Below are 10,840 nucleotides of genomic sequence, written 5' to 3' on the forward strand. Positions count from 1 at the left end.
CTATTTTTTTAAACATAAGCCTGACGTGTCCCAAACCCCCACTACTTCAGGCAAGCAACTTATTGTACCACTAAGGAATTCTCAATGAGGTGTTTGTTCAGCACCTTCTCTGTGGACTTTCAACTGTCTTCGGATCCATAACTGGTTGGTGGGCAATTATCCCGTTATTATGCTGCCTGAAACGGTTGTTAAGGATTTCTGAATAAGATTTGTTTCTCATGTACCAGCTCTGAGCTAGGGAGCGCTCAAAACATCTGACAACACGGTCTCCCTTACAGTCCCTGTCTTGGCTGAAAATGTTTGCAGACTATTCAGCTTTGGGAGAAACTGCTATCAAAACTCTCTTGCCTTTCAGCTCGTCTTATTTATGTGAGATTGGGTCCTCAGCACTTGCGGTATTAAAGACTAATTACCATTCAAGACTGGATGTGGAGCACAACCTGAGGATGGCAGTAGCAAAAATCCATCCACAGATTGACCGTCTCTGAAAAACAGGCACACCTGTCACATTTATGTTGGCGTGTTATCATTCCATGTCATGTGTAAAACAAAGCATCCTAGTAAAAACTATTTGCACACATTTTATCTTGGAAAGTGGTGTTTTGAGCAAGGTAATAAGCCACTGTCATTTCACCAGACCCACTCACAAACCTGCAGTTTACTAAACACTCTTATTGTATTGAATGTTATTCGCTGAATATGCCCGTAATGTGCGCATGGTGGTCGAGTCCAGAAATTTCTGTCAGGGGGTGGGGGGGCCCAACATCTAAAGAAACTCAGCTGGGGGGGCTCAACCTACAAAAGTTTGAAGACCTCTGCTCTATTAGATACTAATCAGCAAGACGCTTGAAGATTCTTAAGGTGGTACAACAAGCCTGTTTGTACTTACTTTAGACCTGCTCAAGCTCGCTCTGCAACACACAGTACTCCTTCTAAAAGGGATATGGTCTTCTGTTCCTCAGGTCTTTTAAAAGAAGGCGTTTCTCTCAAGGGCTGGACATGCCCAAGGAGTCTGGCAGATGGAGGGTATTGTGTTTGAAAACTATCTTGGCACACAATGCATTGCTTTTTTGAGACTTTGAGGGACATCAGTCTGTTTATTTTAAATGTATACTTCGAACATTTAGGCGTTGTTTTGGTTTTCGAAACTCTATTGACACGAAGTGTATTATGTAGTGTTTAAAAACTTTATTGACTCACAAAACCCAAACTTAAACACTGGACAGGGCAACAGTCTGTTTTTTTTAAAACTTTCAGATTGTATTGTATTGTATTGTAATTGCATTTATATAGTGCTTACTACCCCTGACGAGCCGTCAAAGCGCTTTTTCGGCGAGTAGCACGTTACTCCGGGACCCATAGAGGATTAGTGTTGAATTACTATAGTGAAACATGCAAGTACATTTTAAGTGGTGGATAGGTTAGTCAGTTATTTGTATTTGGAATGATAGCAGAAGGATAGAGGAGGAAAAAGGTTTGTATTTATATAGCGCTTGTTACCCCTGATGGGGTGTTGACGCACGCTATTCAGGAAGCCCATAAAGGATTAGTGGTAAATTAATATGGTGAAATATGAAGTCATTTCTGTGGTGGATATTAGTCAGTTATTTGGCGTGAGAAGGATAGCGGAGGGATACAAGGGGAAGAAATGTTTGCATTCATATAACACTTGTTACCCCTGATGGGTGTTGAAGCACTTTTCTGGCGAGTAGCACGCCACTCCGGAACCCATAAAGGATTAGTGTTGAAAATTAGTATAGTAAAATATGAAGTAATTTGACTAGTGGGTATGTTACTTCAACAAAAATAGAGAGGTCAGGTCAGTCTTAGAACTGCCACAAAACTGGAGCAAAGTTTAGAAGAGTAACACACTCACTCAAGTTGAGTAGGAAGGCCCTCACACACCGACCTAGTCAGTGTCATGCTTCATCACTGGGCCCCACCAAAGAGGCCGAGTGCCTCTTTGGTGTGCTGCGATGCCAGAAAGACTGCGGAGCTGGTTGTGTGAGAAGGGCGTGATGTGAGAGTAACTACAATTAAAAGTGCCTAAGAGGGTATCGAAAAAAATTAATTTTAATGAGTGATCCCTAAGACACAGGTGAGTAGTATTTATGTGTCTGAATTTACATGCCAAGGTTTTAGGATTGGTTAAATTCAGTTAAATACAGTAAAGTCAGTCAACATGTTTCTGCCATACGGGTGGTTTCAGTTTACCAAGGCATTCATCAGGACTATACCCCGGCGGTATGGACTCTCTAATCGTCCACCCTAACCTGGGGGCGTGAAAGTGAAAATAAAAAGGTGAAAGAAGTGCTTAAAAAATTAGAAGAGCGGGTAGCTCATGCTAAAGAAAAAGAACTCCAAATTCAGGAGTGTCTCAGCACCTGTGGAGTGAAAATACACAGACAAACATACACAGACATACATATAATTAATACATGCCAATGCGATTGGTCATAGTGCTCCATAGATGGTGGCAAATAATGGTGTGCCCACAGTAAACGCTATTTTTAGCACCATCCAAGTAGCCCTGTGGGGATGATAGCGATAAACTCTGGGAAGTGAAGTGCTAGAGGTGTTTAATTAAAACTACAACTGTAGATGTGGGATTAAAAACACGAAATAGGGTCTCCTTAAGGAGGGATCAATGGACCAAGAGGTCTGTGAACCCCCTAAGATGGTAACTTTGGTGATATCTCACTTTCAAATAGGGCGCTACTTGCACCATGGGTCTCGGGAGGGGGGTTGGAGCGCACCTGGCACATCCTGAAAAGAAAGAGGATTAAATGTCATTGCTTCCAAAGCATTTTGGTACTTAGCTCGTTATATCGGGATACCAGTCCTGTGATCAAAGTACACTCACGCCCTCAGCGCTCACAGCCCGCTCTGAACCTTCGGATTGCCTCGAAACCGGACCCCAACGATGGTGAGCGGGGCCGGCGAGTGGGTATAAATGCGTTGTTGCTCTCGGGCGCGTTGTTCCGGGTGGGCATGTCTCGCCCAAAACGAGGCCTGAAGCGCACACGCCCACGTTGATGGGACGCGGCCCATTTCCAAAGCGAGGCTTGGAAGCGGGAGCCTATCGGTACGCGGCTAAGGGGTTCGCCGGTGGGCTTCAGTAATTGTAGGCTATCATTGTAACGAGGATTAAATAAAGTGCATAAATGGAAGGGAGGTGTGCTTAAAGTGTTGGTATGCTACCTCAGCAGGGATTCCTCCTGCATTTTAGCGCGATGTGGGACAAAGGGTATATTAAGGCAATGAGTACTCAGTGCAAGTTTGCAGCACTGTATGCGCTGAGTAACTAATGCATAGCCTTAGTAGGATTACTCCTGCTTATGCTTATTTACGCTCAGTGGGAAAACAAGAGTTAGGTATTCAAGGGTAGAGTGTTCTAGGGTAAGGGAAAACAAAGAAAGACAGAAAACGCACATGCATTTGGATATTAAGCACATGTTATTGGAATTCATAACAAAGATTTGAGAACCCCAGCACATAGGTTCATGACAGGACAGTGTTCCACGGGATGTCGTCGTTGAGGCCATTGATGTTAGTGCCTAACCGATACACCCAGCGCTGTTCTTTTTCGAACAGTCTGTTTTGTACATTTCTTGTGCCATCAATTGCTTCAATATTGGTCCACCTCATGTCATTAGTGGTGTGGTTATTGTCCAAGAAATGGCGGCTCAGTTTGGTTGTTGCCTTTTTACACCTCACATTGCTCCGGTGTTCGCAGATGCGCTGTTTAATCTTGCGTGTGGTCATGCCCACGTAACGGAGCTGGCAAGGACAGGTGATCAGATAGACCACATTTATTGAGTTGCAGTTAGTATGTTCGCGTTGAGTCCACACTCTGCCTGCTTCCAGTGACAGTGTTTTAGTTGCTTCTGTTAAATGACAGACGCTGCAGTTAGAGCAGGGATAATGCCCGGTGATTTTTGGCAAACCCCATGCTGGAGTCACTGTGGGCATCGTATTAGGTGGTTTTTCTTTTGGGCGAGTGTGGACCAATGCGTCTCGTATACTACGTCCTTTTTTGAACGAAAATAGGGGTTTTTCCCAATTCTCTTTACAAGATGTCAGAATGTTCCAATGTTTATTAATACTTTTTTCATTGGATTAGAAAGGCTGCTATATGTGGTGACACATGTAAGCGGTATTAGGTCAGAATTGTTTGTCTTCTCTTCCAAGAGTGCCTCCCTTGGCTGGTTCTTTGCTCTTTTGAATCCCTTGTTCAGGATAGATGCTGGGTAGCCTCTGCTTTTTAGTTTGTCTGTGAGGTTGGCGGACTGATCTTTGAAGTCTGAGGTGGTACTGCAATTCCTCCTTAGTCTCAGATATTGCCCGTAAGGAAGGTTTTCCTTCAGCGGGCGAGGATGAAAACTGCTGAATTCAAGGAGGTTATTTTTTGCAGTCGGTTTGTTATGGGTTTTGGTAGTGAGTCTGGTTCCATTCACGGAAATGACCACATCCAGGAAGACAATGTCTGTTTTACTTATGGTGTTGGTAAACCTCAGATTGTGGTCTAAGGTATTGATCCATGCCAGAAAGTTCTCAAGGTCACTGTTGTTGCCTGTCCAGATGAGCAAGACATCGTCAATATAGCGCTTCCATAGAAGCATTGATGATGAAAAAACTGCATTAGGTGGCAAAATGTGTTTAGCCTCAAAGTCAGCTACATACAACCCGGCCACACTAGGGGCAAAAGTACTGCCCATAGATGTACCTGAGCACTGGAGGAATAGCTTGTCTTTGAAAGAGAAAAAGTTTTCTTTTAACGCTATCGTGGCACATTCGATGATAAAGTTCTTCGGTGTCTGGTAATCCCATACGATAGAGTCAAGTACCTTAGTCAGGACCTCAATGGTATCATCCTGTGGGATACTTGTGGAGAGGCTTACTACATCTAGGGTCACGAGAGTGATTGAGTTTTCTGTGAATGTGATCTCTGCTAGTAGTCGTAACAAGCTCTTGGTGTCTTTTAGGTAGGTAGGAGTTGACTGTACTAGAGGCTTTAAGAAGTAGTCACAAAACTGGGACAGAGGCTCCAAAAGAGAGCCAATCCCTGAAACGATAGGACGTCCGGGGGGCGGCAATCTGTTTTTGTGCATTTTGGGCAAAGTGTAAAAGTAAGGTATGACACTACTTGTGTTGTTCAGAAATTCTGCTTCGTTTTTTGACAGATGGCCCTGTTCCTCTGCCTGTTTTACCAGAGTCGTTATCCTTTTAGTTAGGTCAGCAGTAGGATCAGACATAAGTGGGGTATAGTTTCTAGGATCCCCAAGTAAATTGTTACAGGTATTCTCGTAATCAGTTGTGTTTTGGATGACAATACCTCCGCCTTTGTCTGCAGGCTTTATAGTTATTGAGGTGTCGTTCTGCCATTGGTGTAGTGCTTGGAATTCAGCAGTACTGAAATTCCCAAATGTCTTTGGGTTCTGGCAGGTTTCCAGGTCTTTGAAAACAGCCTGCTCAAAGGCGGTGATGGCCGCAGGTATTGTGTGCGGAGGGGGGGTGAAAGTGGAATTCGGTCTTAGTCCCGTATCACCCTTCCTGATTGCTTCCATTGGGTCTGTTTTGCCTTCGAAGAACGCTTTCAATTTCAGTTTGCGAAAAAAGCCAGCAAGTTCGCAGTGTAGCTTGAACTTGTCAGGTCTCGCTGTCGGTACAAAACCTAAGCCCTTTTCTAGTACTTGGGTTTCTACTGGGGTTAATGTCCTTGCAGACAAATTAGTCACTAAGCTCATGTTCCGCTCGTTCCCGGCTGTTGGTTGCTCCGGGTGTGGTTCGCTACCGAGTCGTCCTCTTGCCAGGATACTCTGTTGTTGCCTCTCCTTTTGCCTCGGCCTCTCCGGCCGCTCTCTAAAAAAGGCTGTCTGTATTGATTCTGAAAGTTAGCCGGGGGCATAAAGCCCGGATTCCAGCCCATGAAGGGATAAGGTGGCTGCTGGTAGGCATAAGGGTGTGGGCCCATCCCCATTTGTGGTGGGTACCATTGTTGATGGTTACCTTGATTGCTTTGCCCCCCTCTGTTATTCCTATTGCCACGGTTCCCTCTTCTCTTAGTTTGTTTGAAGGAGCTGCTGCTTGATCCACTGCTGTTGGAGGAATCATCGTCTGAGTAATCAGACTTGTTGGCATTACGTGCCGGTGGAGTAAAGGTTGTAGCAGAATAGGGATACACCTTTTCAAAATCAAACTTCTTTTGATCCTTTTGAAGTTTGGTAGCTTTTGATTGCATCAAGTTATCTTTATACTCATTCATTTCTTTATTTAATTCGTCAAGCCGTTTTTTGAAACCAGTGATTGTTGCTTTGAAATGGGATTCAGTTTCTCTGATTTCTACCATTAAAGCTTCGGAGAGTCTTAGTGCTGTCTTTATTATTAGGACAATCCAGTCGCGCATGCAATGCCACGCGATCATGGCCCAGTCCTTTCTAAAGGCGGCATCGTTGAGAAAGATGCGAGGGGCATTTGTTACTAACAGACCTTTAGGTGCTGAGTTGGAAGTCAGATATCCCTTAAGGATTGTGCCGTGGAGGATAGTGCGTATGTGGTCTTTCTTTTTCTCTGTTAGGTTTTCCCATTCGGCAGTATTGGCTATTGCCTGTGATATGTGTGGATCTGCAAAAATGGTAGCATCTGACATTAGCTCCTCAATTTCTGCTTCAGAGTATGTCAAACCCAGGTTAGCCATGGTGAGATATCAATGAAAGGAGACTGATAAAAACAAGCAGTGATAAAAAAAAGTGTTATCTAGCTTGGAATAAAAGACAGGCTCTCACAGCTGTGCGCTGCTATGATATATTACAACAAAGGGAGAGGTAGGGAGATTCAAGGACACTCTCTCAGTCCCCGGTTAAATGTACTTCAACAAAAAAAGAGAGGTCAGGTCAGTCTTCGAACTGCCACAAAACTGGAGCAAAGTTTAGAAGAGTAACACACTCACTCAAGTTGAGTAGGAAGGCCCTCACACACCGACCTAGTCAGTGTCATGCTTCATCACTGGGCCCCACCAAAGAGGCCGAGTGCCTCTTTGGTGTGCTGCGACGCCAGAAAGACTGGGGAGCTGGTTGTGTGAGAAGGGCCAACATCTAAAGAAACTCAGCTGGGGGGGCTCAACCTACAAAAGTTTGAAGACCTCTGCTCTATTAGATACTAATCAGCAAGACGCTTGAAGATTCTTAAGGTGGTACAACAAGCCTGTTTGTACTTACTTTAGACCTGCTCAAGCTCGCTCTGCAACACACAGTACTCCTTTTAAAAGGGATATGGTCTTCTGTTCCTCAGGTCTTTTAAAAGAAGGCGTTTCTCTCAAGGGCTGGACATGCCCAAGGACTCTGGCAGATGGAGTGTATTGTGTTTGAAAACTGTCTTGGCACACAATGCATTGCTTTTTTGAGACATGGAGGGACATCAGTCTGTTTATTTTAAATGTATACTTCGAACATTTAGGCGTTGTTTTGGTTTTCGAAACTCTATTGACACGAAGTGTATTATGTAGTGTTTAAAAACTTTATTGACTCACAAAACCCAAACTTAAACACTGGACAGGGCAACAGTCTGTTTTTTTAAAACTTTCAGATTGTATTGTATTGTATTGTAATTGCATTTATATAGTGCTTACTACCCCTGACGAGGCGTCGAAGCGCTTTTTCGGCGAGTAGCACGTTACTCCGGGACCCATAGAGGATTAGTGTTGAATTACTATAGTGAAACATGCAAGTACATTTTAAGTGGTGGATAGGTTAGTCAGTTATTTGTATTTGGAATGATAGCAGAAGGATAGAGGAGGAAAAAGGTTTGTATTTATATAGCGCTTGTTACCCCTGATGGGGTGTTGACGCACGCTATTCAGGAAGCCCATAAAGGATTAGTGGTAAATTAATATGGTGAAATATGAAGTCATTTCTATGGTGGATATTAGTCAGTTATTTGGCGTGAGAAGGATAGCGGAGGGATACAAGGGGAAGAAATGTTTGCATTCATATAACACTTGTTACCCCTGATGGGTGTTGAAGCACTTTTCTGGCGAGTAGCACGCCACTCCGGAACCCATAAAGGATTAGTGTTGAAAATTAGTATAGTAAAATATGAAGTAATTTGACTAGTGGGTATGTTACTCAGTTATTTGAGTAGAGAAGGGTAGGTGGCGGGATAGAAGAGGGAAAGAGGTTTGTATTTATATAGCGCTTGCTACCCCTAATGGGGTTTTGAAGTGCAAGTATCATGCTACTCTGGAACCCATCAGGATTAGTGTTGAATTAGAATGGTGTACCATAGGGAGGGGTAGAAAAGGGAAAAGGTTTGCATTTATATAGCGCTTGTAACCCTGATGGGGTGTTGAGACGCTTTATTGGCAAGTAGCACTCTACTCTGGAACCCAATAAAGGATTAGTGGTGAATTAGTTTAGTTGAATATGGAATTTGAGAAGTGAACATGTTAGTCTGGTAATTTTGATTGAAAAGGATAGTGGAGGGATGAAAGAGTGAAGGATTTTTTTTGGGACTTAGCAGGAGGGGCTAACTTTTGGATGAGTAAAAAGGAGTTTTGGAGGGGAGGAGTCAGAGGGAAGAGTTTACTAAGGTTTGTTTTAGTGGATCGGTATAGTAAAAGAGGTGTCAGATGATGCAAGGGTGGGTAGAGTAGGAGAGAGTCTAGAAAGGGTTATGTTGGGGATCATAGTAGTGGTAAGAAGTTTGGGATAAATGAGGGAGTAGATGTAGAGAATATATTGATAGACGATAGACGTATAGGATGAGAGATTGGAAAGAGTAGTAGAAAGAAGTTTGAGATGAGTCAGAAGGTTGGGCTAGAAGATATATTAAGCGAAGTATAGGTTGTGAAATAATGTAGTGTATTGGAAATGCTAATTTAGAAGAAAGTGATAAATATATAGATCCATAAGTACATTGAAAGTATATAGATACATAAAGGAGGTAAGTATATGTAGATTAAAGATATTGATAGAGGCACAGGATGAGAAATAGGGTATTGCATTGGATATGCTTTTTCAGGAGAAAAGTAACAGACACACAGATCCAAGTACATGGAAGGTACATAGATGCACAATGGAAGTATGCACAGGTAGACCAAAGATGATTTTTATTTATTTATTTATTATTCCTATTATTATTATTATTATTATTTTTTCTCTCAACAACATAATTATTTTACATGTTTATACAAAGTAGTACACAAAGATAGGCACATATCTATAATGAAAACAAATGCTTATATACAGAAGGATATGCTGTATATTTCTGTTTGCGTATGGTGCTTATGTGGAGAAGAGCCAATTCTTGAGTGGGTGTCTGAAGATAAGATGGTTGTCGGTGGACCTTATTTTGGGGGTTAAAGAGTTCCATAGTTTGGCTGCTTGAACAGAGAAGGATGTGCCACCCATGGTTTTTTTCTTGTATGGTGGGATTTTGAGGTGAGATGTTCCTTTAGAGCGGAGGTTCGTTTGTTGAATGTGTTTGGTGATTTTATTCCATGTATTGCTTTGTGGGTGTTACAAAGTAGCTTGAAAGTAGATCTTCTGGCGACTGGTAACCAATGCAGGGCTTTCAAGGCAGGGGAGATGTGGTCTCCCAGTTTGATATGCAAGAGTAGTATGGCAGCCGAGTTCTGAATCCGTTATAGTCTTTTCATGTTCATGGTCATTAAAGCTGATCCGTGGTAGAGGCTATTGGTGTAATCGAGTTTGGACAGAACAAGGGAGATGGTAGTTTGGACCTTGTGTGGAAATCCCAAATGAGGGAAAATTCTTTGCAGTGTTTTTATAGTGACAAAGCTTGATCTTGCTAGTTTGTCCACTTGGGCATTCATCAACAGCTTGGAGTCCATGGTCATTCCGAGGATTCTTACTTCCTTCGATACTTTAGGCAGTGATCCCAGTTCATTAGGCCATGCGGCAAGCGGGTTGTAATATTTCCAATCACCACACTGAGCATTTCAGTTTTTGAATCATTTAATTTGAGATGGCTCTAAGTCATCTACTGATCCACGGCACTGAAAATGGGTGATTTTCCAATTTCTTTGGGGTATTCCAGTTGAACGAGTATTTGCGTGTGATCTGCATAGTTATGGCAAGTAAGGTGAATTTTATTGATCAGTACTGGTAATGACTTCATGTAGATGTTGAAAAGCATGAGCAAGATGATAGAACCTTGAGGGACCCCTGTTTTTGTGGAGTACAGTTTGGGTGAGAAAGGTGGGGTATGGATGACATTAGTTCTGTTTTGAAGGTAGGATGCGATCCAGTCTAGAGCAGTTTCCTCTATTCCGGCTTCATAGAGTCTTTGTTTCAGAGTGTCATGGTCAACCGTGTCAAAGGCAGCTGAGAGGTCCAAGAGGAGCAGCGCAGCAACTCCGTTGAGGTCAACTGTATTATTCAGGTCATCCCAGATGGCAAAGAGGGCAGATTCAGTGCCTCTTCCCGGACGGAATCCTGTTTCGAAGTCTGAAAGTATGTCATTCTCTTCAATGAATTGTGTCAGCTGGGCGAACGCCGCTCTTTCTATCAGTTTGCCCAGGAAAGGTCCAATTGTAATGGGTCTGTAGTTGTCAGGGTTCAGCGGGTCCAAGTTTTTTTTTCCAGTAAAGGGGTCATGTGTGATTTTTTTGAGTTCTTCTGGAAATATTCTGGTAGTGGAAGAATCGTTGATGATTCTTCTTACTGGAGTGGCAGCAGTGGTTGTTAAAAGAATTGTCTTGAAAGTTTGTGGAATGGAGAGGCTTGGTTAGAGTATTGTTGGTATGCTGCACTAAAGCTTCCAGCCCAGCCAGGACTTTGTTAACTAACCTTTGGAAGTTGGCGAGGGTATTCTTTAAACC

Source organism: Lissotriton vulgaris, chromosome 2_1, assembly GCF_964263255.1.
Source record: "Lissotriton vulgaris chromosome 2_1, aLisVul1.2, whole genome shotgun sequence".
NCBI lineage: Eukaryota > Metazoa > Chordata > Amphibia > Caudata > Salamandridae > Lissotriton > Lissotriton vulgaris.